General features: G+C 43.1%; 1 protein-coding gene across 14 annotated transcripts in view; it reads right to left on the minus strand.

The window, feature by feature from the left end:
* The window catches only part of PRRC2C (proline rich coiled-coil 2C), an 87312-nt gene extending 73944 nt beyond the window's left edge, over positions 1 to 13368 (minus strand). For 7 of the 14 annotated variants that reach the window (XM_073221216.1, XM_017664128.3, XM_017664127.3 and 4 more), the window contains exon 1: positions 12594 to 13367. The gene's annotated coding sequence lies outside the window, so the exon portion shown is untranslated. Of the gene's footprint in view, positions 1 to 12593 lie in introns of all 14 variants that reach the window. The other 7 variants (XR_001853631.3, XM_037023694.2, XM_017664132.3 and 4 more) reach the window with 2 other exon arrangements.
* Between the last annotated feature and the right edge of the window lie 13722 nt (positions 13369 to 27090).

Raw genomic sequence — 27090 nt, forward strand, 5'->3', positions numbered from 1 at the left:
GAAAAAAAATCAACTGGGTAATGGTGCAGCGGAAAGAGGGAGAGACTCTGGGTGGATGGTGAAGGCGCAGGAGGTCGTATCTGAAAAGGTGACAATAGGTAAGAAACTTCAGTCATTGCTTCTCAGCCCAGGAAGGTTTTAAAACATATCACAGTCCAGGCCTCATGCCAGACCAATTAAGTCAGAATTTCTAGAGCTAGGTCTGGCAATAAATAGTACTCTTTGCAATCTCCCTAAGTGTCTCTAAAGCACAGTGACAGTTGAGAACCACTGAAAAAAACCAATCTTGATCTGGGAGATGGTTCAAGTGTAGATCATGCCTGAGAGAGGCAATAGAGGAAGTCAGAGCAGACGGAAGGCAGATTTTGCAAAGCATAATAAGCTAGGCTAAGAAGTGTTGCCCAAGTTTATTCTACATGCCATGAAGAGCCACTGGAGGGAAAAATTAAAAATCAAGAATCTCAACCACTGAGTACATGCATGACTGCATTCAGGAGACCCACATCTTTAGTAACATAATGGTACAGTTTACATAATTAGTAATTCAAAAGCTCAATAGGAGCACTTTTTTTTCAACTTGCTAGCTTCTGATTTCAAAACACGTATCTGCAGTTATAAGAGAACTATCTTCCCTATTTGGAATTTAATTTTGAAAAGCTTTTGGTAGCTGTATGTTTAAAAAAATTTTTTTTTAATATTATTGTCTTGCTTACTATGTACCTAAAAATCTAAGTCATTCAGGGCTGGCAGGTAGTCTGCAAAAACGAAGCCTTCTGAGTAACACACCCTCCTATTTAAGAGGAGAGAGTGTTATCATTTCTCTAAATCTGAGGCTCTAAGACTAACTGGGCAGTGCTGGTAAGAACTTCCCTTTGAAATTACATGTACAAAACATGTGGAGATGCATTTTCCTGAGTTTGCACAATGAATACGTATTACCTTGTACATAGATTTTTTTAGGAGTCAGAAAAACATTAAGCTGAAAGGCAGAAATTAAGAAGAAAAAAGTCTGGGTTTTTAAAGCAAAAAGATTGTTTCCAAAAGATATAAGGGAAATTTAGAAGGCAGTTTATTGTAACATAAACATACCTTTCAAAATGAAAGGGTGACGCTAAACAGTGGCAACAAAATGGTTTTCATGAAAGGACAGCCATCAAGACACTGAAAATTTGTGAAAAAAGATCTGTAAGGGGTTTGCACATCAAGAGATTAGCTGTGATCACTACAATTCCTTCAGTGCCAAAAACGGTAAGACTTTATGGTCACTCATTTACCATCACAAAAGGATTTTAAAGTATTTAATATCAAAAACATTAGTTTAAGTGGTATTTAAAATCTAGTGTATTAAAAAAATATGTTTAACACTGCTAATTTGCTAAATTCAATTAAATGACATAATTATCTTTCTGGCCACGATGGGCTTCTAAGTATCCAAGTTGTTTACCTTTTTCTTCATTATTATGTTGAGAGTTATTTCCTCTGAAAAATACAGTACAGTGTCCCACTGATTTAAATAGCTAACATAAAAACAAACTGTGACCACTTCCAGATGAGCATATGGTACACACTCAACAAATGTTTTATGGAGCAAATGAAGGAAGAAATGTTTTATGGAGCAAATGAAGGAAGAAATGTTTTATGGAGCAAATGAAGACTGAAGTTGCAGTCAAATATTCACAAATGGAAAGGTAAAGAGCTTCTGTGTGGGCTACCTTCTCTGGTGTCTGTGGCCCTGACAGCTCAGTCCGTCTCCCTCTCACCCTCTCTGCATTAACGGAGACACGCCTACGAGCACCGCTTCAGTCAGGGTAACCTCCAACTTTCCTTCAAGCCACAATATTGAGACATACGTTTTCACTTGTCTGCAGAACAAAATACCCTTACTTAAACGTTGTGACAAGAACAACAGTCAAAATGCTGATTTCTCCTATTCACTTACAGGAACAGCTACACCCAGTGCCCTGTAACACCAGGCACTATTAGGAACAACGGAAAAAAGATACGCTGTCCTCATCAACTGAGCAGAGGAGCAGTTTGGAAATTGGAGAAGGCTGGGAGAGTCCTGGCAAAGCACTGGGAGGAAGACACTACCCGGGACAGCACAGCTGTGATGGGCACACTGAACCCAGGGGGGACAGGACCAGGGACCAGAGTGCCCCTGGCTCGCGGCTGGGAGGCTGTCAACACCCAAGAGCACATGCAGGATGGGGCGTGGTGGGTAGCGCACAGCAGAGGGGCTGGGCAGGGGATCAGAGCTGTGCCAGCCAGGTGTGAAGGAAAGCAAGGGCGATGAGGGCGCTACCTAGAGAACGGTGAGCACCATTCCACGGAGTCTACCAAGGAGAGCCAAGAGAAGCTGCTGAAGGAGAAAAGGGCTGACAGTTTCAGGGAGGTTGAATAGGAGCTCTAATAGTAATCACTGAATGCTCACTGCATCCAGCTTACTACGGTCTGCCTCGATCACTTAATAAAAGCAACAGGAGAAAATGTACTGAGGGAGAAAACTAGAGGCATAGGAGCTTGTGACTTGAACTGAAGGTTCCAGGTGATGACCTGCAGATAGCAGACATTGACAAGTCAAGCACACATACTATGTGACTGAGTGTATGCATATGAAGTGTACACACAGGCAATGATAAATATGGCAAGTCATCAACATTCAGAGAATATGGTTGAGGGAATATGGGAATTCTCTGCACTATTTTACATCTTTTCTGAAATTAAATTATTCCAAGAATAAGTTTTTTAAAAATAGCTCACCTGCTTTCCCAAACATGGTCCTCTACCCAGTGTCACCGTAACATGTGATTTCCTAGACATCTGATTTCAACCTCAAACATTCTACAATTTTCCTAGACATCTGATTTCAAATCGAGTAATCTTTGACATTTCGCCCACTTCTAACATAAGAGGGATCCAAATTCTATACATTCTAATTCAGTAATGTCTCTGGAAGCCAAATTTTTTTTCCACCCCAAATCTGAGCTCTAGAGATACAGTATAATTTAACAATACCAGATTGGGAATAAGAGCTCAAAACCCAAATCACCAAAATTTGACAATGAAGAAACCACCTTAGAGAGGTGACATAAGTTGCCCATAACTCATCTGGCTAGGAAGCAATGGGGGCCAATTAAATCCAGGCTTACCACCAAAGCCAGTGCCCAAGATACCTCACCACATGAAAATCACAATTCAATTTTCATTTTAGAAGAGATACACATCAACCTTTAAAATATGTAAGAAATGTCACCAGAGGTTAAGAGATTTTAAGATTCAAGTATTTATTACCAACATATACTCCCTTAAAATAGAGCAAAATATCAAAGAGAAAAAAATTATAGCAAAACACAGTAATATCTGTATTAATAAAGTATCCATATGTTCTAGAAATGTCATTTGGAAGTACAATAATACAAAAAGTACAAGAATCAATGCATTACAGGCGGAAAAGGACAAGTACCAACAACGAAGCAAAACTGAAGAAACAAAACAGCAGCAGACTCACCGACTACAAGAAGGGACTGGCGGTCACTAAAGGAAAGGGAGGGAGAAGGGAATTGAGGGTATTATAATTGACACGTATGGTGTGGGGGGATCATGGGGAAGACAGTGTAGCACAGAGAAGGCAAATAGTGACTCTTGCAGCATCTTACTACACTGATGGACAGTGACTGCAATGGGGTATGAGGGGGACTCGATAATATGGGTGAATGTAGTAACCAAATTGTTTTTCATGTGAAACCTTTGTAAGAGTATATATCAATAATACTTCAATAAAAAAAAAAGAATCAATGCATTATAGATTGTAAAACAGGGGGCACATACTGGACTGTGCCCCCCTCCTAAATTCATATGTTGAAGCTCTAATGCCCAACGTGACAGATGGTGTTTTGAGACAGGGCTTTGGGGGAGATAATTAGATTTAGGTGAGGTGATAAGGTTGGGGACTCACAACTGGATCAGTGGAAGAGACGCCACAGCTGTGCCACGTGAGATCACAGCCAGAAGGCAGCCATGTGCGAACCAGGAAGGGAGCCCTCATCGGCAGCTGACCACGCTGGCTCCCTGGATCTTGTACTTCCAGCCTCCAAAACTGTGATAAATTTCTGTTTAAGCCACCTAAGTTTATGGTGTTTTCTCATGTCAGGTGGAGCTGACAATGACATGGGGGATTGATGTATTAACTTCAGAAAACAGCATTTTATCACTCAAATTTTAACTAAATTTCCTTTTAAAAACAATCAAGACATTCTCACATTCCTTAGAGCTACAGGTGCCAATCAGCCTTCACAAAATATAAACTTTCTAAAGTTCACTTTTAGATGAACTACCCACAGTTGATCTTAAACACGTAAAATACTAGTCTTTACACATTCCTCCTTAAATAAATAAGCACAAATGAGAATTGTAGAATATTTGAGATTGAAAAATTATTTTAAAGAATGTGATCAATACAAAGTAATGTGGTCTAAATAACTAATACACTGGGTCCTGTCCTTTTCAAAGTGTTTTTTGTCAGGAACCTGAATGGAGACCTGGAAAGCAGTTACCACATATGATACGTAAATCTGAAAGGGTAACAATGCATTCAATTAAAAAGGGTCTTGGAATGCTAGGTGAATTAGATCTGATGTAAGAATAAACTGTTACACAGCCATAGTTCAAAGACTTAATTTCATAAACAGAACACAAACCCAGCTCGTATGAGGCAGTGACAGCACTGCTCTATAAAAGTTGCTACTTTAATAGAAATTCAATGCGCCAATCTGGAATTTTAGCAGTTCCACTCAGTTTTGTGTTTATCATACTGTTTACAATATTGTACTAATTCTGAACTTCATTAAAAGATACATACAAAAAACTAAATTGAATACAGCAGAAAACTTTTTTTTTCTTCCCCTAGGTGAAATAAACAATCTTAAAATTAAACTCATGGTTTTCGGAAATTTAAAATAAACCCTACGTTCACAATTTGCTAAGCAGGCCACAGAGCTGTGACATGAAGTGGCCTGTAACTTTGACAGGCACACAAAATCTGCACCTGGAGCGCCAGGAAGTACATTAGAAGGTACTCCGGGAAAACAGACATCACCCTCTCCCTCCCTCTCCTGCTGTGCAGCTATCAGCAGGGTTTGTCTTCTTTTTCAGAGATACAATAACTCTTCTGAAGAGATACATAACTTTGTGGGGGGATAAAAAAGCTCTGTAAGTCAAATCCTAGTGCAGATGATGGAAGAGAAAAGTGAAGAGATCTGAATGCTATTACAGTGTTCAAATATTAAAAGATACGAATGTTAAAGGTTGACTATAGTGTCCTCCTGGCCACCTGATGCATGATGCATTCAAGCAAAAGCAAGAAACGCCTTTGTCAGAAGTAAAGATAATTCTTGCTTTGGGTAAGAAGTTGAGCCAGTCAATTTCTAAGGTCACTTCCATCTCTAAATGTTACAATCACTTTGTAGTCCTAAACTTAGAAATGAATATTTTATGATCCCATCTGCTGTTACAATAGTAAAGCTAAGAATACCAACATATGTTGAGAGCCTCTACTACAAATAGCACTACAGCAAAAGCATTAAAAATTATCATTTTTAAAAACAAGTGTAATATAAATAGATCTGTTGGAGTTCTAATCAGAATGGTAGAAGGGCTCAGGCTGTTCTTAGAAACTGAAACATGGGAATAAAAGTTTAGCTATCAAATCTTCTGCATGACAATTTAATATTCTAGCAAAGTAAAGCTGTGTGTCTATAACTGATTCAGTGAAGTGACTGCCAGAGCACTCTTTTTGACAACTTACAAACTTTTAATACTGCTTATATTACACAATTACTCCTCTTAAAACTGATTCAGTTTAAATCTCAGCTCTAACATTTAGTAGCTAGGTGTTTTGTTTTATAGCATAATTATGACATATGCATAATATGGCATAAGCATCTCCCTAGTCATTAAATATAATTCTCAATTTTTATTTCCTCATCTGTGGGCTATATCTCCTAGTTTGTCATGAGGTCTAATTAACAAAGGATTGTATAAAGCTCTTCAGTGTCTGGCACTTAATAAGAGCTTAATAAATGGTAATAAAACTTACACATCATAAGTAAAACCCAAACCATAGTTTCTTAGTCAATTTATTTTTTGCAAGGCAAGTATGTTGGATGTTATGGGAGAAAAGGGAAGCATACTCTTCAAGATGCGCATTTGACATCCTGAATTATTCTAAACCTTTCATACAACTAAAGGGCTGCCTTCAAGAGTTAGACTTTTAAGTCTGTAAATGCAGAGAAATGGTTAGTGGTCCTCCCCACCAATCACTGGCTCCATTCCTCTACCATTAAAATGTCTGTCCTGAGACATGGAAGCCCACCTGTCTGTCTTCTACTTTCTACTTCCGTTCTTCCCATGTTTTCAAATTCGTCACAAATATAAACCATACAATCAAAATATCTTTTTCTGGTCAGGAAACCAAGCCATCAGCACATGTTGACTTTTAAAATCCTTGCTTGAAAGTTTTTTCTTCAGCAGGAGATGCTTTCTCTGCCTCTAAAATGTCATAAGACTGATTCTACAGTTGGGAAATATTTCCTCTCTACATTCTGTACTGTAATTGTGGTGTGGGCTACATTAATGTACATAAATTAAAATTCATGGAATTGTGCACCAAAAATCCAATTTTTCTTTATTTTTAAACTTGTACACCAATAAAACGGGTCTCCCCCCAGCCAAAAGCTGCACATCATTAACATTATTTTCCTTCTTTTAAAATTCCTCTTCTCTTCCACTTTCCCAACCTTCAGAAGTTAATTCTATACTCATGTATAATTGTTCTTCAATGGAAATTTACTAATTTAAACCCAAGTTACTTAAAATACAGGCCAAGTTACCATAGTCATAGTGCCAAAAGTTTAATTATAATTGGAAATTGAAAAACTGTGAAGTGGTTTTTTGAAGATTGAATTAAGTACAGCTTTACTCATATATTCTTTTTAAAATCTTACATCTATGTATATTTTAATACATTGTTTCTGTTACTAGAAATAGTTAATGACCTACAATGCTTATGTTTAAAATACATTAGATAAACTGAAATTCTGTACTTGCCCAACTACTTAACCCATCTTAGCAAAAGGTTCTAATCATTTGATGCCTTAGTGACCATTTCTCCAGTTTTCCAGTTGCTTCTGACTTTGTTCTAAAGGTATCCTTAATATGTCTCCTTAAGGAGCCTTTCAGAGCACGGGCATCCTCAGGGCCTTTGAGCAAACAGAGAAACAACCCCTTCTGGGAAGACACAGGTATTCCTCTTGATGAGGGGCTGATGCCTTGGGACAGAAGAGAAGTGAAGATACAATTTTCCCTCGGAGGACTAGTCTGGGCACAGGACTCTGAGTAGAGTATGGGCCTCCTTCAGCCTGGCATCTCTGTGCAAGGCACAAACTGCACAGCCATAGGGAGTGGCCCTATACTTTCAGAGTGTTCATTAGGAAAAAGAGAGGAAGGAAGATCAGTGACTAGCTTCTCCAGACACACGTTCCCCAATCACGTATGCGCCCTCCTCTTATGAAGCAAACTCAACATCTACTCAGAGATCTTCCTTTACCTTCAACTTTCTAAATTTTACATGGCTTTCTGTTTTAAATACAGTCAACTCATGTGATACCAAATATTAAATTCAAAAGCTATATGAAAACACATTTAACGGGATCTTTGCAACAATTCCCTGTGGTGGGGTAACAAGTGTCATCCTTACTGCAGATGAAAACACGTGTTCCCCTGCTATCAAAGGTGAGCATCCCTGTGAAATCTTTCATAAACCAAAATGGCATAAAGTGAAGAAGCATTACCATTAATTTATATGGGAACATTTTTTCAAGCATTTACAGACTCCCAAAATAACCTCTCAGGCTTTCCTGACACCATAGGACACATTCTGCTAATGGATGAACAAAAGAAAGATGAAGCCCAGATGCTCACAGCTATGAGAGCATGCTGGGATGCTCAGTGTAGTTCCCAGGGAAGGAACTTGGTGGGGCAAATCCCAGCTGCTCGAGGTGCATGGTGCCTCTGGAATGGCTAGATGCAAAACACTGAACACTATTTTCACTTTTTTGTAAAAGCAAAAACCCACTTTGGACTTCTTTGGGTTAACAAAACCAGGTACTAATGCAGGTATTTGTAAAAGCTAAGTGGCATAATACAAACTTTTTAAAAGCTGGGAATACCTGTACCTAAAATTCGAAGGAGCCGAGTCATTGCCCCCAAAAGGCAGCAGCTGGCACAAAGCGACAACAGCATCACACCCAGGATTTTAAGGTCCTGGTCCACAGCTCATTTGAAGAATTCAACCTCTCTCTGCTTAACCTTTCACTCTCATTGCTTGACCTAAATTTCTTTAGGATCATAAAGCATCCCTCAGCCAAAGTCAAAGGCCACTTCTCACGTATTTTTCTGAACTCTGCTACATCTGGCTGTAATATTCCTATTTTTTATACTATCATCTTCCACCTGGATTTCTGTAGTGACTTCCTTCTTCACTAATTCATTCTTGTTCTCCTCCGTTTGCCATAGATTGTCTTTTAGACATCCTGTTACATTTCTAATTAAACCCACTCTACTTTGCAGTCCAAAATGGAAACAGTTGTCCCATATATAGTGAAGGCTCTAATTTATATGTCTATTCCTGTAATGCTGCCATTTCTGTGATGAATCCACTTCATTCTATGCTTTCATCACTTCTGGCCTTCATTAATTCCAACTGTTGCCTGATCCTATCCAGCATTCATTTCTTACAGAAGTTAGGTCCCAAAGCAGGGAATACAAAAGACTACTGATAGTTTATTAGATGATTTTAGGTTGTCCACAGATGAGTATTTAAAATTATACATTCAATTTAAAAACATGTTGGCAGGTGGGGAGACAGACATGACTGTAACACCAAATAATATGTAAATTTTTATTTTAAATTCATTTAATTAAAAGATAAAATTTTTTAAAGTTGAATTAAAAAAATATTAAGACAGATGGCCTGAAGATAAAGCAAAAATTGTAAATGGCTTAAGTTTGGGAAATACCGGCCCCCAGGAAATCCGTGTAAGCACAGAAGTTAGGCACTCAGCCTCTGGATCAATGACTCAAATCCCACTTACCTTCAAACAAATTACTTAAATTTATTTAAACCCCAGTTTTCTAATTTGTAATGGGGACAAAATAATCCATCTCCCAGGCTCAGTGTCTGGGCTAATTGCTCAATGATAAGAACAATTACAATTATTCTTGGTCTCTCCAGGCCATCATGCCCTCACACTTGTAATCACCTGGGCACTCGATCTATACTAGACAATTTTACATATATGAATTTTCTGCCCCATATTTCCCTTATCTGTTTATATACCTTTATCGTCCAGTATGAATCCAAAGGTAACATGGTAACTTTTAGTATTAATCCTTAAAATTGTGAACATCTTGGTAGTGGGAACCAAAAGTCACATTCCTGATTCACTGGGCCTTACAACAAATCTAAAAATTAGGAGGAAAGTCTGATGCAAACAAATCTCACAAGGCATAGTAAAAACAAGCTATTGAAAGCAACTATTCTAATGGGCAAAAAAAGGGGAATGACAGGGTATTCTTTTGCTCCCAGAAGATATTGGTCAGTTGAACCTTAGTTCTATTCTTTTGTATTTCCTAATTAATCTTATTCATTCAATAAGACACAATAAAATCTAGGTATATGCCAACTACTGTACAAGGTGACGAGGACACAGAAACCACATAGTAAAGGAAAACAGTCTAATATCAGAACACAAGCAAGTAAACAGAAAATTACCACATAATATGCTAAGTAAATAATACCCAGTATTTTTTTAAATACTTGATAATGCTCCACAAATGCTGCTTATATCTTGTCCTCCTCTAACGTGGAACACCTCGCCAAGCGCATTACACTGACAATGACAATTTCATTACTGTGTTTAGACTCTAGGTATCTGCTACCATTATGTAAGTTCGTTTGCTACGTAGACAATCACTGAAACTCAGTCAATAGCCCTTGTTAGATTTGATTTGCCAGAAAATACATGCAGGTACCCACAGGCCCCAAAACATGACTGGCATTCTGTTAAGCTAATGCAAAGTAACGACTAGAAAAATAACTGGCAAAATGATCGGTTTATACTTAGCCTTTCTGGGGATTGTGGAAAAACACAATAGAAAATTCATTGAAGTTACTCTCCAGAGAATACTTTTACCACAAAATGTCCTAATACATCGATGACATTATTGTGAAATTTAAAATGTTATGACACAGCAAGTTAATGTATTAATTCTCAAGACTTCTGAGCAACAGTTAACATAGCCTGAGATAAGCTTTCATTGTTATCCTATGCATAAGGTGAGAAGTCTCCACTGAAAGTTTACCAGTGGTAACTCAGTCAGACACAACTTCAGGGTCTCCTTCGCTAAAGCAACAGGGTTCTGTACCAATCAGTGTAACATTTTATCAATGTTCAATAATAACTGAAGCAGTGTTTAGTGGGCAGGAGAAAATCACTCGGAGGGATAGGGGACATAACATAACTTCAAAGACATTTTACTAGTAAGGATAGTGGGGTGGCATAGGGTTAAGGGGGAAACAAGCTGTAATGAGCCAGATGTCTACGTTTTCAGCTATGCTCAATATACTGATCCCAGGGTTACTGACTGTAAAACATGAAGAAATAGTTAAGAAACAAAATTCAGCATGTGTTTAAATACGTATATTAACGTCTAAAAAGTCTTAAAAAAGAAGAAACTATTTTTAAGTTCTCAAAGAATATATACCCCATTGTGATAATGTATGGACTATCTGCTGCTTGGAAGAACATTTTCTATTAATATTATGCCACTCCACTTAGCTGACCTTTACTATGCACTGAGCACAGTAACCAACCAGCCTTCTATATACGTTATCTTTGTTAATCCCACAGCAAGCTCTTGAGATAGTTATTATTAATATCATCATCTCCGTTTTACAGGTAGGAAAATATTTTACCAATAATACAGGCCAGATCTCAAAATTTAAAGACTGTATGTCACACTGTAGAGTTAAGAGTTTTACTAAACTGGCCTTTAAATAGAAAAGGGTACAAAAAGTAACTTCCATCCCACCCTCAGAGTAGTTATAACCCATTTCTTACACCTTTCAACATTTTAACCTGCACATGCAACACTGTTTCTGTACTGAAGTCAAGCGAAAGAAAAAATAAGCTAATAATGCTGTATCGTTTTTAGTTACTACAGATGATGAAATTACAAGGATCAGGGAGGCAGTTCGGTGGCTTAGAGCATCTATAGCACCACAAAATTTGCTGTGTGACCTTGGTCAAATTTCTTCAATCTCTGACTTCGTTTCCTGTCTGTAAAGAGGGGATAGTAACACCGCCTCCCTCAAAGGCGTGCTGTTAGACAAAAAAAAGACAGTGTGTGTGTGCCGGGCCTTAGTACTGTACTGAGCACACAGTAAAAGGTCAACTGAAGGTGGAGGGACAACAGCCACACATACAAGCTCACCCAGACCAAACACAGAATAAAAGTAAAAGCCTGTATTCTGAATCCCCATCATAGAAAAGGAGAGTTTTATTCAACTGCATGATAGACATATAACTCAATTTCCATCTACTCCTAATTTTGGGGGTGGTATCAATGTATTTGAGGTGGGCCAGAAAAGATGCTGCAGTGCATGCGTGACACACACCTAAATATGGCTCCAGTCGGAGGAGCATCAGAGTTACCGACAAGCGGAAGTTAGCAAACGCTGGAGCTGGGCTTGGCGGGCACCTACGGACCACCCCGTCCTTTTCGGTGGCAAGAGTAAGCGCTCAAGCAGTTGATCACGCATCCTGACTCTCCGGGTGCAGCCCAAGGGACCCTCCAGCGCGGCTCTGCAGCTCCGACCCTAGGAGCCCAGGCTGAAAATCCGACAGCGCGGCGACCTGAAGGGTAGCGGCTGGAGCCAGCGAAAACCTCAAAAAAATCCCGAATAGGGTCCAAACAAACGCAAACCCCTTTAAGGGGACGAGACGCACTCCTCCTCGGCAGAGTTCGCCGGCGTGCCCAGCGACCCCAGGCCGCGCCTCAGAGCCGCGCAGCACCGACCGCCTCCAAGGGGCCACGAGGGGGGCTCACACGCAGGTCAGGCACGAGCGGCGGCCAGACCCCCAAGCCGAGCTTCCCCGCGCGGGCCACGCGACGCTCCGGCCACCCCACCCTCGCCGCGCCGGGCGGAAGCTGGAGGCCGGCGGGCGAGCTGCGGCCGCGTCCCGCCAGTCGCGGGACGGGGCTTTCCGGGAGCCCGGCCGCGGGGCCCGGCGGAGAAGCCACGCTGCGGACACGCGGAGCGCGGCCCACCTGCCGGCAGAAACGGGGCCCGGCCTCGGGGAGCGGCCACGCGAGACACCCGGCCTCGGGGAAAGCCCACGCGGAGGCCCTGGCCTCGGCCCGGCGCCCACGCGGGACCCCCGGCCTCGGCCTAGCGCCCCGGCTGCGGAGCGCCCACACCGGCCCTCCCCGTGGACCCGCCGTGACTGAGGCTCCTACGCCCTCGCCCCCCTTACCGGCCGAGGCAGGGATCTGGCCGAGCGTGTGGCGCGCTTCGAGGGGCTCCGCCGAGCTCCGGTCGCGAGAGGAGCAGTGGATCGCAGACCAGGCGGCCGGAAGGACCGCCGCAGCGGAACGGAGAACCCGCCAAAGAGCTTCGCGCCGCCCGAGACGGAAAGCGAGCGAGAAAAAGGAGCAAGATGGCGGCCGGCCAGCCCCTGCGTGCTACGTCACGCGCGGCGCACGTAGGGCGGAGCTCCTCCCGGCACCCGGCGCAGAGATGGTGCGTCACGTGGCGCGTCCGAGGCGGCTCTCCCGCGCGTAGGCGCAGCGCCCAGTGTTGAACGGAGTGCCGCTCGGGGAGGTGGCGAGACCCCGCGGAGCGCGGCGGGCCGCAGCGACGGGCCCCTGCCCGTCGGCCCGCCGTTCGGCCGCGCGCAGTCTTACCGTGACGCCGGACCCCTGGGGCTCTCCGGAAGTACGCGTGCGCGTCCGAGCCCTGCGCGTGGCGGGACGTTCCCGGCGCCGCGGTGGACGCACCGGACCGCACGTAGAAGGGAGCCTGACGCCCGCAGGCGCCGCTGCCGCTGCTACTCCGTGAACACGTGCCGGTCTTGGGGGGAAAGCCCGGCAGTGGCCTCGGCCGCGGTAGTACTGGCGGCTGAGGACAGTGGTTTTCTAGGGTGATAGTATCTCTAAAGACACGCGTGCCTTCCGGCAGTTTCCAGAACTTATAGTCAGTCCAAACCTTAATGTGTAATGAAAATGTGTTTCATAAAATCAGAATATATGTGCGTGCATGTATATATTTTATATATGTACATATATATGTGTGTGTGTGTACCTAAGACGTGCTGTGTTTAAGTTTCTAGAAGTAATACATTCTCTGTAGGCTTTATAAGAAACAACAGGTTTGAATTCCAGTTCTGCTCATTGTCACGTAGTGTGAACCACGTTACTTTCCATGTTTTAGAGTCAGTTTTATTTGTAAAATGGAGATACCTGCTTCTCGACTTTGTGTTATTCACTCACCAAAATTTACTGAACTGTATGTCCTGGGTACTGGGAAATGAAGGGAAAGGGCAGATGAAAAGACCTGGTTCTAATGAAACAGGCTAGTGTTACCAATCAAATAAGGGATTTTGGATATGTGCTGAAGGAGCAGAAAGGATATTGGGGTAAAGAACAATTGGGGTAAAGAAGGAATTGACTTTGGAAGGAGTGGCCAGTGAGTACCTTTCTGAGAAGGTGCCATATAAACAGGGACCTGAATGATAAGAAGCAGCAGCAGTAATGCAAAGAGTAGGTGGAAAGTGCCTTGGATCAAATGAACTGCAATTGCAAATGCCCTCATTTGAGAGAGTTTGGAATATTCTTGAGAACTAGGATAGAAGTATGTCAGGAGCTCAGGAGAGAGAGTGGCACAAAGCTGAGACTAGGAGGAGAGACTAGGGCTACATTCAGAGAGGCCTTGGAGGCCAGGTTGAGAGTTCAGAATGACTTCTGGACACAGCGAAAGCCATCAGAAGGTTTGAAGAAGGGGAGCCCATGATCTTGCTTTACATTTCAAGGGCATTGCTGTTACTGCTGACTGAAGAGTGTAAAGAAAGGGTTGGATGGAGGTAAGGGTGGATGTGAGGAGCCCAGTAGGCAGTAATGAAGTGATGGAAGGGGTGAAGAGTCATAGACTTGGACTAGCAGGCAGTGGACACAGAGGGAGGCAGGCAGGTTGGGCATGTATTTTGGATCTAGAAAAGGCTTGCTTGTAGGAGATGATCACTTCTAAAAGGGGAGAGGATGTGAAGAAAAGACGACATACAAATCTATGGCTTGAACAACTACATGGATGACAGTGACATTGGTAAATGAGGTGGGGAGGGAAGGAACACCAGTCGGTAGGGCAATACAAATTAAATATTAAAAAGGAAAAAAATAGAGAAAGATTAAATTTGGGGGCATGTTAAATTTGAGATGTTCATGTAATGTCCAACTGTAGATCAATAATGCATTTGACATACATGTCTAGATCTCCGAAGGAGTGTTGGGGCTGCAGATAGTGGTTTGGGCTGCATAGACGTGTTTCATATGTATTTCATGGATGTGTTTAAAGTGGTGGGAAGAGATAAGATCACTCAGAGGGCAGAGAAAGAGAAAAAAGGCAGCCCTAAAGAATAACATTCAGAGGTTAGGTGGAGTTGGAGTACTTAGCAAGGAACCCTGAAGAGAAGCCAAAGAAATGGGAAACCCAAAGAGGATGATGTCACAGAAGCCAAGAGAGGAGAATATTGATATACCGAATTGTACTGGTTTCAAGCATACAACACAGCGATTTGACTAATACTTTCCGAACTGCTCACTCCAATAAACATTCTACATAGTTACTGTCAATACAGAACTACTGTGTTCTCTAAGTTGTACTCTCACCCCCATGACTAATTTATTTTATGATTGAGATTTTGTGCCTCTCTCTCCCCTTCACCTACCTCACCCTGCCAACACCATCCCTCCCACATGGTAACCACCTGTCACTTCTCAGTGTCTATTAGTCTACTGCTGTTTTGTTGATTCTATTTTGGTTTTTCAAATTCCACAAATAAGTGAAATCATATAATACTTGTCTTTCTCTGCTTACTTCACTTAACATGATACCCTCTAGGTCCATCCATGTTGCTGCAAATGGCAAGATTTCTTTATTAGGGCTGAATAATATTCCATTGTGTACATGTACCACATCTTTATCCATTCAGCTATTGATGGGCATTTAGACTGCTTCCGTATCTTGGTTATTGTAAATAACGTGGCAATAAACATAGGGGTACATGTATCTTTCAAATCAGAGATTTTGTTTTCTTTGTAAATTCCTAGAAGTGAAATTACTGGATTGAATGGTGTTTGTATTTTTAGTTTTTGGGAACCTCCATACTGCTTTCCACAATAGCTGCAACAATTGACATTCCCACCAACAGTGTTGGAGGTTCCCCTTTTCTCTACATCCCCACCAATACTTATTATTTCTTGCCTTTTGGATAGTGGCCTTTCTCACTGGTGTGAGGTAATATCTCACTGAGGTTTTGATTTACATTTTCCTGATGATTAGTGATGTGGAGCATCTTTTGATGTGCCTGCTGGCCACTTGTATTTCTTCTTTGGAAAAATGTCTATTCGGATCTCTGCCCATTTTTTAATTGGGTTGTTTGTTTTTGGTGGTATGTCATGTGAGTTCTTTATATATTTTGTATATTAGCCCCTTACCAGATATATCATTGGCAAATATATTCTCCCATGTAGTAGGTTGACTTTTCATTTTGTTGTTGGTGTCGTTTGCTGGCAGAAGCTGTTTAGCTTGATGTAGCCCCACTTGTTTATTTTTGCTTTTGTTTTCCTTGCCTGAGAAGACATACCCAGAAAAAAGTTACTCATGCTTATGTTCAAGAGAAGCCTGCCTGTGTTTTCTTCTGAGTTTTATGGTTTCATTTCTTACATTTAGGTCTTTAATCCATTTGGAGTTTACTTTGCAACTAGGTATTTTGGATAACATTCAGCCTTCTGGTGGAAAAGAGAATTTCAGTGTTATTAAAATATCAGTGGTCCATTCCTACTTCAGTTTTGTTTCTTTGTGTTTTCCATTCTTATTTCTACTGGGGTTAATTAAACAGTTATTACAGAAATATTTCTTTGAGTTGCTGAGACTCTCAGTGAGATAACTGCTTCAGATGGGAATTAGTAGTACAGCACTCCGGGGGCTGGGCCATTGTTAGCCCAGTGGGGCACAGGCTGGCGAGGAAGATGAAGGAAGAGGAATAGTGATAGAAGGAAAATTGGGAAAAATTTCCTCTAAGTATTTTAACAGCCTGAGTAAATTGCCATGAAATGAAACTCTTCATTTCAGTATTCACTATTACCATATGAAATTTTTAACCAAACAGTCTTATTGTAATGATGAATGAAATAGTGCCTCCTGTTAGGCTACATGTGGCCGGGCCAACTGCCAGACCATGACAGGATGCTGGCAGGGTGATGAATCATCCCAATTCGCATGCGGCTGTCACGGTCTTAGTATTGAAGGCCCCATAACAGCAGCTTCTCAGCCCAGGCGAAACAGACACTGGTCACCCTACACGCCCACAGCAAAGCGGGGAATGGCTCCCAGTACCAGGCTTCTTCTACATTGTCATCTTTTTGTTGTACACCTGAGATGTCACTTCCAGAGACCACTAACAGGAGGGGAGAGGGGCCTCTGAGTCCCCAGGCATTAGCCAGGCTGCAGAAGACAAGCAGTTGGCCCTGAGGAGCCCACGCGCAGCTGGACACACCGCCGTTCGGGTTCCCGCCGGGTTGGTCTTGCTGCCTCACTCCTCCGCCCTGTTCCAGCCGCTGGGTGGGGTCAGCACTGGGCAGCCCCTGTACGAATCACTTTACATGGCAAACTGCAACGCAGACTGTAAAACCGAGGCTCCAAGAGGTTACACGGCTCGCTCATCAGTGTGGGGCCGGTGTTTGGACGGAGGCCTCACCGCACTGTCCCACGAGGGCCTGTGCGCCTTCTCTCTGACCTTCTCTCAAGGACAGTACCTCCTCAACCCTTGCTCCACGACCTGGAGGCACAGTGACCAATGCTGTTGATGAGACCAGGCTCTCCTTTGTGCAGAGAGCATCAGCTTTCGTGACCTGCGCCGGTGAATTCCCTCAACGCGGCAACATTCAACGCGGCAACTGAAGGCGATTTTCAATGGATCCTTTAAGAAGCACAAAAGGAATAAGCAAGAACAGATGCTGCCCACGGGTAAAGGGTCGACACCGAAGGCAGGAAATACTGTTGCTTGAAATCATTAAGTAAGAAATCAGAAATTTGGCCTGACACAATTAAAAACACTACCGATTTGGAGACTGAACTCCTCAGTCGCCTTAAAGTTAAATTGGCAACTCAGCCAATACCAATTATTTACCCAGCTTTATCAATGTTATGAAAACAGATGATGGGACAGCATTTTGCTTACATGGTACTGTTAAAAACAAAATTCAACCAAGTAAACTTGAAGATCTAATTGGCTTTATTAAATGATTCATCAGTCAGGCAGCATCCCCTCTGGGGAGCTATACAAAATGGAAGAATTTATTAGGAAGGAGGGTGGGCAAGAAGTTACCAGCAAAAGAGGAAAAAGGATTATTTCAAGAGCGGTCCTACCCTCCCAAAGGGGGAAGAACAAGGGCTCATGTGCAGATTGTCTCATCTCCTCTTGGGGTGTGGGGAGGACATGGTGACAGATGATCCCATCAGTGGTGACCAGCAATCCTGCTGATGTTATGACCCCTTTCCGTGACACTGCAGTTATGTTGTGTATTGGACCCATTTTGGTGATGTGGTGCAGTATTGGTGACTCCACTTGGTGCCTTTGGTTTTCTTTTTGACAGTACCATGCAAATAAATTTGAGTTCTAGTTATTTGCTTGACATTTAGACCTTGAAGGTAAAGGATAACAAAATCTTGGTCTCAAGAGTATTATTATATGTTGTTCAGCACTCAAACTTGCAGAAGGTAAGCATCTGTAGGAGCAGTGGAGAAAAATGTCTTCAGTCAGTAACAGCCTCTTGTCTGCTGTCCAGCAGTATGACTTCTGGGTGGGCCAGCCCTGGTTCTAGCTGAGGGGTTGAAGGGCTTCCTAGTGAGTCAGGGACCATAAATGTAGTCAGAACAGGGTGAGGGCCTCCAGAGGGGGCAGTGTGAGATATTTGCAGTCAGAGCAATGTAACTACATGCAAGGAAACCCCCCTGCTAAAACTCTATGTTAAACATTGAGCTCTAGAATCATTCTTCAGTAAAATCAGTTAATGTTCCCCAGATAAAGAAGAGTAGCACATGTTTTATTATGCTAACCATTTATAATCATGTGTAAGGTTCACTTTAGCATACTAAAAGGCCCAGGCCTATGTGCTGTCTTTCTCCTTCAGATCTGATGAAGTGACTTTGCAAACCGGGTAACTAATTTAGCAAGTAAGCCCAGGCATTAACAACATAGTAAAAGGCAGGAAGGATTCCACCTTGAAAATAAGATTACATTTTAATACCCAAGAAGTTAAGACGTTAGAAATTCTTAACTTACTCTTTAGCAAACAATGCCTCAGGCCACCTTGAGGGCCGAGCAAGTGGCCTTGTTTCATATGCCCCCAGACCCAGATGCTGGTATCCCAGAGAGAAATCATGAGATGAAGTTGCTTGTGTTAAGTTTATTCTAAATATTCATAGACCACTTAACAAGTCCACACCCCTAAGTTTTTTCATGTTCTCGAAAAATCCTCAGCTGCCTATAAAACCCCCTAGACAACCCACCACTACGGACTCTCTTGTCCCCTCCTGGCGTGAGCTGGGAGCTCTGTCCTTTCACTGTATCTCTAAATAAAAGCCTGTACCCTGCTCTCCTACCTTGACTGTTTGTGAAGCTCATTCTTCAGCTCCACAAACAAGAACCCCAGCATCACTAGGGTGAAGGAAATTGCTGACAAATCAGACCTATTAGCATCTGTATTAGGAAAATTTCCCTGACATCACCCTAGAGACAATTTGGCTGTAAGGAATTGGCATCACTCAGGAAGTATTGCAGAGAACTTTATTGGCCACAGAGGTGACCTCATGACAGGGAAGATGTCACCCCTTCCTAAGTGTATCACAGAAAATAAATTGAATGGGAATTCGTAATGCATTACTCAGATTGTATGAATTTGCTATTTGTAAATGCCAGATCATATATCACAAATCTGTTATCACTTGCTTTTATTTTTAATATGGGGCATTTAATTTAATATATACCAGCTTGATTTAGTTTTTTTCTCTAACAAAAACTTTAGAACCTATGATATGCCAAATGCTGTACCAGCCACAGAGGACATAAAAATTAGTAAGACAGTCTTAGTTCCTGTTCTCAGGACATTTATAGTCAAGTGGAATGGGAGAAAGGTGAAGTAAAAATTATACATAGATGAGCAATGATGACTAAAGGTGACAAATGCCCTGGTGAGGGAATTAAAGTACCACATGGGCCTAGAGGAAAGGCAGTCAGCCCAGAGTTACAGGGGGAGGTGGTCAGGGCGGGCAAACCCTAGCAGTTCCTAGGAATTGGCTACACACTGTGTGTGTCGTAAGTGTGTGTCTGTGGCGGGAGCTGTGGCAGCAGATGGTGGGGCAATGTTTGGGGAAAGGGAGGCTGTGAGCTTCTGCAGAGAAGAGTGAAGAATGTTCCAGGCAGGGGGAATATCATGTGCAAAGACCCCAAAGCCAATGGACTTGTGGCATGTTTGAGGATTTTTAAGTATCTCAGTAGTTCTGTTGCTTAGAAAATGAAAGAGGAATTAAAGGGAAACTGCACGGGTGATGAGATACCAGAATGCAAAAAGCCTTATTAAATAGAGTTTGGCTTTTACCCCAATAGCAAGAGGAACCTTTGAACTGGGACGTTCCATAATTTGGGTAAAATTTGTGAATTTTGTTGAATCATACATGAAGTACAGCTTAATATGCATTATTCCTAAGTCATTTTTTATTTCAACAAGTATTAGTTGAGCAGGTCCTATGTGATGGGCTCTGTACTAGCTGCTGGGGACATAAATGGCTAGTGTTTGAAACATTTATTTAGCTGACGTGTACAAGCCTGAGCACAGGAGCGGCTGCTGTAGGAGGCTGTGGGGACAATCCAGAGGAGGTCATATGGGGTTTGAATCTTGCCATGTGGGTGGAGAGAAGACACAGAGGCTACACCCTCTGGTTGTTTTTATTTCCTTAGAAACCTCATCATTATTGTCTTGAGAAGCTGGGGAGTTATTCTTGCAGTGGCGTATTTCAGAAGGCAAGCCTTCTAAAACCCTAGTGTCATCATCTGGTTTAGAATCTTATTGACAAATCACTATATATATTGTATATTATATATAATATTTGATCACTGCTGGTGCCTTTATATTATGTGAAGTTGTCAACCAGAAATGGGTCCTGCGTCTCAGGAGAGGGCCACCACTCTGAGGTACCTGCCCACACGTCCCTTTGGGAAGGGTGACCTGTGTTACCAGCCTCTGGGAGCCTGGGCTGAGAACCCCTTAGCGGCTGCCTCATCCTGGGCAGGCTGCCCTCACTGCCTGGAGGACCAGCTGCCTGGCTGGGGACCTGTCCCAGGAGCACCTTAGTTCCAGAGCTCCACCTGGACTTGGCTGGGGCTTCTGGGGGATGGTAGGTAAACCAGCTTCTCTGTGCATCCACTCGCTCCAGCCTCTGCCACTGGTGTTGGCCCCAAAGCAGCCCAGGGGAAGGTCTGCCGGCTAATTTCTGCCTGTTCCCCAGGGAACCCAATCCACACACCATCGTTCACCCAACTTGCTTGAGCCAGAAATCTGGAAAAGCCTCCTGACTTCTTTCCCTCCACCCCCAACACCCTCCACGTCCCACCAGTTTCTCTCTGCTCCAGTCCTCAGGGTAGTAGCCCTTCACCACTTCTGTTATCTAAGTCAGCCATTTTGGCAGCTGCTAATGTACCTTATCTTTACATTGGTCTTGATTTAAATGACTTTAAAGAATGATTTCATTATGTTTTGTAGATTTATTTAGGTGTACTTTACATATAATATGCTGGATACACTTAAAGTGTACAAGCTGATAAATCTAGGCACACGTCTATGCCTGTGAAACTCCCACCACTAATTTTATTATTTTTAAGTTACAAAAGCTGTGCAAGCTAGTTGGAAGTATAGAAATAAACAATAAGGAGGTGAAAATATAAATCCTCTCCCTCCTCTCCTGGGGTAATCTTTTAAACTCTGAATCCCCATAGGTTTCTTCCTAGTCTTAAATTCCTCCAGTTGCTTCAATTGCGTTTGAATAAAGACAAAAATCTTTAGCCGAAGGCTGATCTTGCACCACTTCTGCAGGCTCCCCTCAGGCCTGTCTGCTCCTACCTGCTAGCCAGTTAGGACTGGATTTGGGCAGGCCCTGGACGGCCCCCCACCTCAGGTTGGGGCCTTTGCCGCACCTCATCTTCTCTCTCTGCTGCTCTCTCTGCTGCTGCCCCGCTTCGCACGTCCTTACTCATGAGTGACTACCTAACTGCTAACTCGGGATTATTGAGGGCTTACTTTTTTTGCCAGGCTCTGCGATTTACATATGTTGTATCTCTTAACCCTCACAAAGCCTGTAATGAGTACTCTGTCTTTATTTTGCAGGTAAGAAACTAACTTCCCCAAAGTCATACCACGAGGAGGTGAAGTGGCTGGGTGTCAGGTTCAGCCACCTGCTGAATCCTCAGGGGGAGGTCAGTTCCTGGTTCCGGGCTCCATGTAACACGCACTGCATTCCCTGTGGTTCAGCCGGCAGCCTGAGGCCATGTGTGACCTGCCTTGGGGCCAGGGCCCAGGACAGAGTTGGCGCTCTTCACACGCTCCCCGAGTGGACGTGAACGGGTGAGGTCCATGGCTCTGAGGACAGTAGCTCGGTGACAACAGCTTGGATTCTGGAGTCAGACAGAAGGGATGTCGAGTCCAATGACACCTTCTCCCTCACAGAACTGCTCAGAGGAATGAATAAGATGATGTCAGAAAGTCCCCAGCACAGCGTGTGACACCTCCTTTCGTCTTTGCACCTTCGAATATGAAATATTCAAGGCAAGTTTCAAACCATGTCATTATTTTGTGCCCTCTACTGTGTCTGGTGTATACAGAGTGCATAATAGGTAGGCAGTGTGAGTCCGGGGAGAGGAAATCCCAGGGCAAAATACCTCTAAAAACCGAAATCAGTCAAAGGGAGAAATAAAGTTTAAAACCCATTTATTGCTTACAAACTGCAGTCCAGCTCCATCTCTCTCCCCTGCTCCTGAAGAAGCAAGCAAACCAGCAAGCACCCCTCCTAACCTCTCAGGTTCAGACACGCCCTGGGTTGCCCAGGTAATTACCCATTGACATGAAGATGAACTTTTCTCCACCCCTGAGGATATGCAGATGCACCAAAGCCAGGCAAGATATTCCAGAAATGTTACAATTTTACCCACACCAGTAAGTGGTTACACGGCATGCCAGGAGGTATTACTAGGGGACCAGCTAGGGTTCATGATTTTAGTGTCCTTGCAAGTCGAGGGGTGAATAGCCTGACAATTTCCTATCACTATCATTGTTTCTCAGCTGAGCGGGGTTGCGGCTGTCTGCTCAGGGTGGGATGGGCTAAGCTGAAGCAGAATCTTTGCAGACCAGGCAATGCAGGATGCAAGACACTTGGAAGATATATAGACCCATAGACTTTGGGTGTGGTCAGAGCTCATGGAGTTGCTAATTTCCAGTTTTGACTAATTTATTTATTCACTCATCTGTCAGACCTATATACAGAACGACTGTAGGTAGAGAGCTGCTCTTCATCTCTGGCCATGGATTCTCACACACTGCCGTGCTGGCCACAAAAAGGGCACCTGAGGAATTTAGATCACAGATTCTTGGGTTTCACCCTTGAGTGTCTGCTAAAGGGTTGGGGTGGTCCTGGGGATCTGTGGGTTTAAAAGAAAGTCTTCATGTGATTCTGATGCACTATTCTGGGAAAGCACCACACCGAAGACACTTTCCCTGTTCACAAAGATGACGGGGAGAGGAACATGGCTAATGAAGAAAACTTAGCCAAGCCAAATAAGTGTTTATGTTTGCTGGTTTTATTTCAGCTCTGGGTGATAGGAATTTATCTGCCATATCATCAGTCCTGCAAAATGGAGTCTAAGGCTTCACAACATAGTGACATTGTTTTATTCACTTTGCTGCTGGGGGTGAAGGTGTCCTGGCTGAAAAACATGTGGTCGATGGTTACATAGGAGCTGGTGTGTAACTGGAAACATACATGATAATGTAAACTCTTCTTAGGTCTAGTGAATTCCATGCCAGGAAGTGATGAAATAACACTGGAGAGGTACGGCATCCTTTCCAAGTAGGCTGTTTACTCAAGAATGAGTGCATCACTGATGTGTGAAACACAGCAAAGACTACTACCTTTCTATCAATACCCAAAGAAATGCCCAGTTATCACCCACCTGTGACACTGCCCTCCGGCACCCCTGCAGGTTGGGAGTGGGGGTGAGGCATGGGTGCTGGGTGCCTCCACCCTCACGAAGTGAAGATACGGGACAATGAAAAATGTGCTGAGTGCCGAGCAAAGGCACGTATAGGGAGATTTTCTCCTCCTCGGTTCCAGTATGTGGACTAATACAGATCCACTGCATTTCATGTAATCAGGATTTCATTGTTGCTATGTTAGAAAAGCTTGGTTCCAACACTAAATCCAATCAAATATTACTGAGTACCCGTTGTATGTGGGAAGGTCTTTCTAACATTCCCATAAAAGTAAAGATCTGGTAACCTTGACTTCAGGTTTACTCAGAGACAGATGTTTATAAGCTATCTCCCAATTGTATGATTAGAGTCTGCCTTTAGTACAGAGGTTCAAATGGCCTGTCACCCAATTGCCATTTATTTCTTTCTTGTGATCTTTACATTTCTGGGTGTGAGTGTTCTGAGGGTGTTTTGTACTATCTCCATGTAGCAGGTAGTTGAGTCACAGGACAGTCAACACAGGTGATTGCATAGCCAGGTAAGCCCCCTTCAAGGTCCTGGATACAGCCTCCGACAGCCACCCCACTTTAGTTTTTTCCTTGATAGACCTAAAATACTTTTTCCCTGAAAAAAGTCTGATTAAATATATTAAACTGATGTTGAGTTGAAATATCAGGAAGAAATAGATAACTAAAAATAACAGGATATGATTAATGGTTTTGATTCATAGCCTATTTTTGTCCTTCCCTGGAATCTGACTGTCCAGATTTGTGTTTGCAGAGCTATATCAGAGAAAACGAGGTTGCAATCTTTACTTCTGAAGTTCTCCTCCTCTTGAATTTTTAGCCTTATTGAAAGACTATCAGTTGAGAACTTGATCCATTAGTGAGAACTCTTTATAGGATTGCTTCTCTTGGACTAGATGTTAGCCTGCAAAAGAATTCATTGTTAAATGTATAGGATATGATAATGTGATTGTGGTTCTGTCGTCAAAACTCCTCTTCTTAGAGATATATCTAGAAAGATTTATAGTAAGGTGATACAATGTCTTGGTTTTGCTTTTAAAATATTCCAGCCAAACAAAGAAAACAAAACAGAAAAAGAAAAGGAAAAATACATATGTAATAAGAATGGCAGTGTTGATAACTATTGGAGGTGTGTGATAGATCGATGGGGGTTCATTATATTCCCTCTTCATGCATTTAAAAATTTTTCAACAATAAAAAGTCTTCAGAAAGGTTCTCCTCAGTGATGCACTCTACATGCATCATGTCCTTGTTTTCTTCTGGCAAACCTCTTCCCACGGCTTGAATGCAAACACAGTGAGAATGACCTTTCTTGTTCGTTGTTCACAAACGTAAATGTAGCACCATTTGTTGAACGACCTGTGTTGGGTGCAGGTAGTTGATGCCCATGCAAAGGGACTCAAAGTGAGACACGACCTGTTGCACCAGCAAGTCACGTTTCCTATCTTCAGTCTCCTTACGACGAAGTGAGCACGCCAGACCGAAGACCTCCCGTTCTATGTGTCTTTGCGTCCAGCTTCTCAGGGGTGAGGACCGTATGATCTGGCGGAGGCAGTGTGAACACCCAGGCTTCAAGCACATGTGCACGTGACAGGAGGCCTCGCCCCTCCCTGCAGGTGTCTCCCCTTCACTCTGTCATGTGGATTTTGCCCATTCTCAGTTTATATCCCAGATTATATCTCCTACCCAGCATCCCTGAAAAAGGAGTGTTTTAACACAATTTTTTGGTTTTAAATTGCAATCAATTATATATAACCTAAAACTTACTGCTTTAACCATTTTTAAGTGTACCTTTCAGTGGCATTGGGCACATTCACATTGTCAAACAGCCACCACCACCACCATCCTTCTCCGGAGCTCATTCGTCATGCCAAGGTGACGTGGTCCCTCCCCATCAGACACTAACTTCCCATCTCCCCCCGCCCAGGCCCTGGTAACCACTCCACTGTTTTTACGGACATGTCTAGTCTCAGTACCTCGTTTACGTGGAATCACACAATGCTTGCCCTTTCATGTCTGGCTTTTCTCCCTCCGTGTAATGTCCTCAGGGTTCACCCATGTTGTGGCAGGTGTTGGAATTCCCTTCCTTTTTAAGGCTGATGATGTTCCATTGGACACAGACACTATATTTTGCTTATCTCTTCACCCTTCTGTGACCCTTTGGGTGGTTTCCACCTTTCAGGTAAAGTGGGTGATGTGGCTCTGCTCACTGGTGTGTGCCAGCTGGGTCTGGCTCTGTGTCATGTTGATGTGTTTCCCTGTTCTGTGCTTTCCTGGAGTTTGAAGCACTGAGCACACGGCTGTGACTATTCGGAAAGTTCCCTGGAGGCTGCATTTTAAAACAAATATCCCAGATATTCTTATAACCAGGTGAGTTTTGAAAACTCCTTTTACCATTTTCATCTGGGTGAAATCAAGTCAAAACGCCATCTTTGCAGGGATAGTCTCTGCGAAGGGCAGCAGCACTAGCAAATCTGGGCTCTGGGCAAGGGAGGCATTGGTGACGTGGGGATGGGGCCTGGGAGCAGGTCAGTGACATGGAACCAGGTGTGCCATCAGTCACGCTCTGCGTGGGCAGACAGGGTTAGGCCACTGGGTCAATCACCGAATTCTGTCACTGGGATGACGGCACCTTCAGAAAATCTCTATTTGGCACTGCTTTCACAAGTGTCAGGCAAGCACAGGGCTTCCGCGGTGCAACTGCTGAAGCTCACACTCTGGGTTGGAGGCAGCCCAAAGCATGTCAGAGTAACCGCTGGTTCTTGGGTTCTACATCATAATTAAAAACTTGTAAAGCTCCCCAGCTCACTTCTTGCGCAGGGTTTAGATTTGCTCAAGGGAATAACGTGAGTGCTCCAAGGGCAGCCTGGCGATGCAAGCGGATGTAGTCAAGGGAGCGTCTTTGAGGCAGTTTGTCAGGGAACCGCCGTTCAGACCCCGTGGAGCAAGGCTGCAGTGACTTGGGTCAAAGCGGGCTGGAACCTGTGGCCAGCCGGGAGGCACCAGTTGGCTTTCTGGGGGGAGAAAAAAGATTTTGCTATCTGCTGGCACATACATTCGGCAAATATTTAATGAGCTCCTGCTGTGTTCTGGGTGCAGAGAAAAAGACTTAAAAATATCCCTGAAGTTCCCGAGCTTTCGTTCTGGTGTGGGAAACAGGAACAAACAAGCAGGCAAACAAACATAAAGGTATTTTCAAACAACAGAATACAAAGCACCAGAGACCTAATAAAGTACTTAATAGTGATTGATCATATTTATTGCAAGAATCCTTTAGATTGTTCTGTCCAATAGGTTATTTATTTACAATTTATCTATAAAAATATAATTTACGAACAAATCTTCCTGAAACAGAATTGCTTTGTAAAGTAAGGACTTCCTCTTTCTTAAAAGATGAAAAGTTGTGAAGATTTATGTGTAAAGAGACGTGCAA

This window comes from Manis javanica, chromosome 14 (assembly GCF_040802235.1).
Source record: "Manis javanica isolate MJ-LG chromosome 14, MJ_LKY, whole genome shotgun sequence".
Classification (NCBI taxonomy): Eukaryota; Metazoa; Chordata; class Mammalia; order Pholidota; family Manidae; genus Manis; species Manis javanica.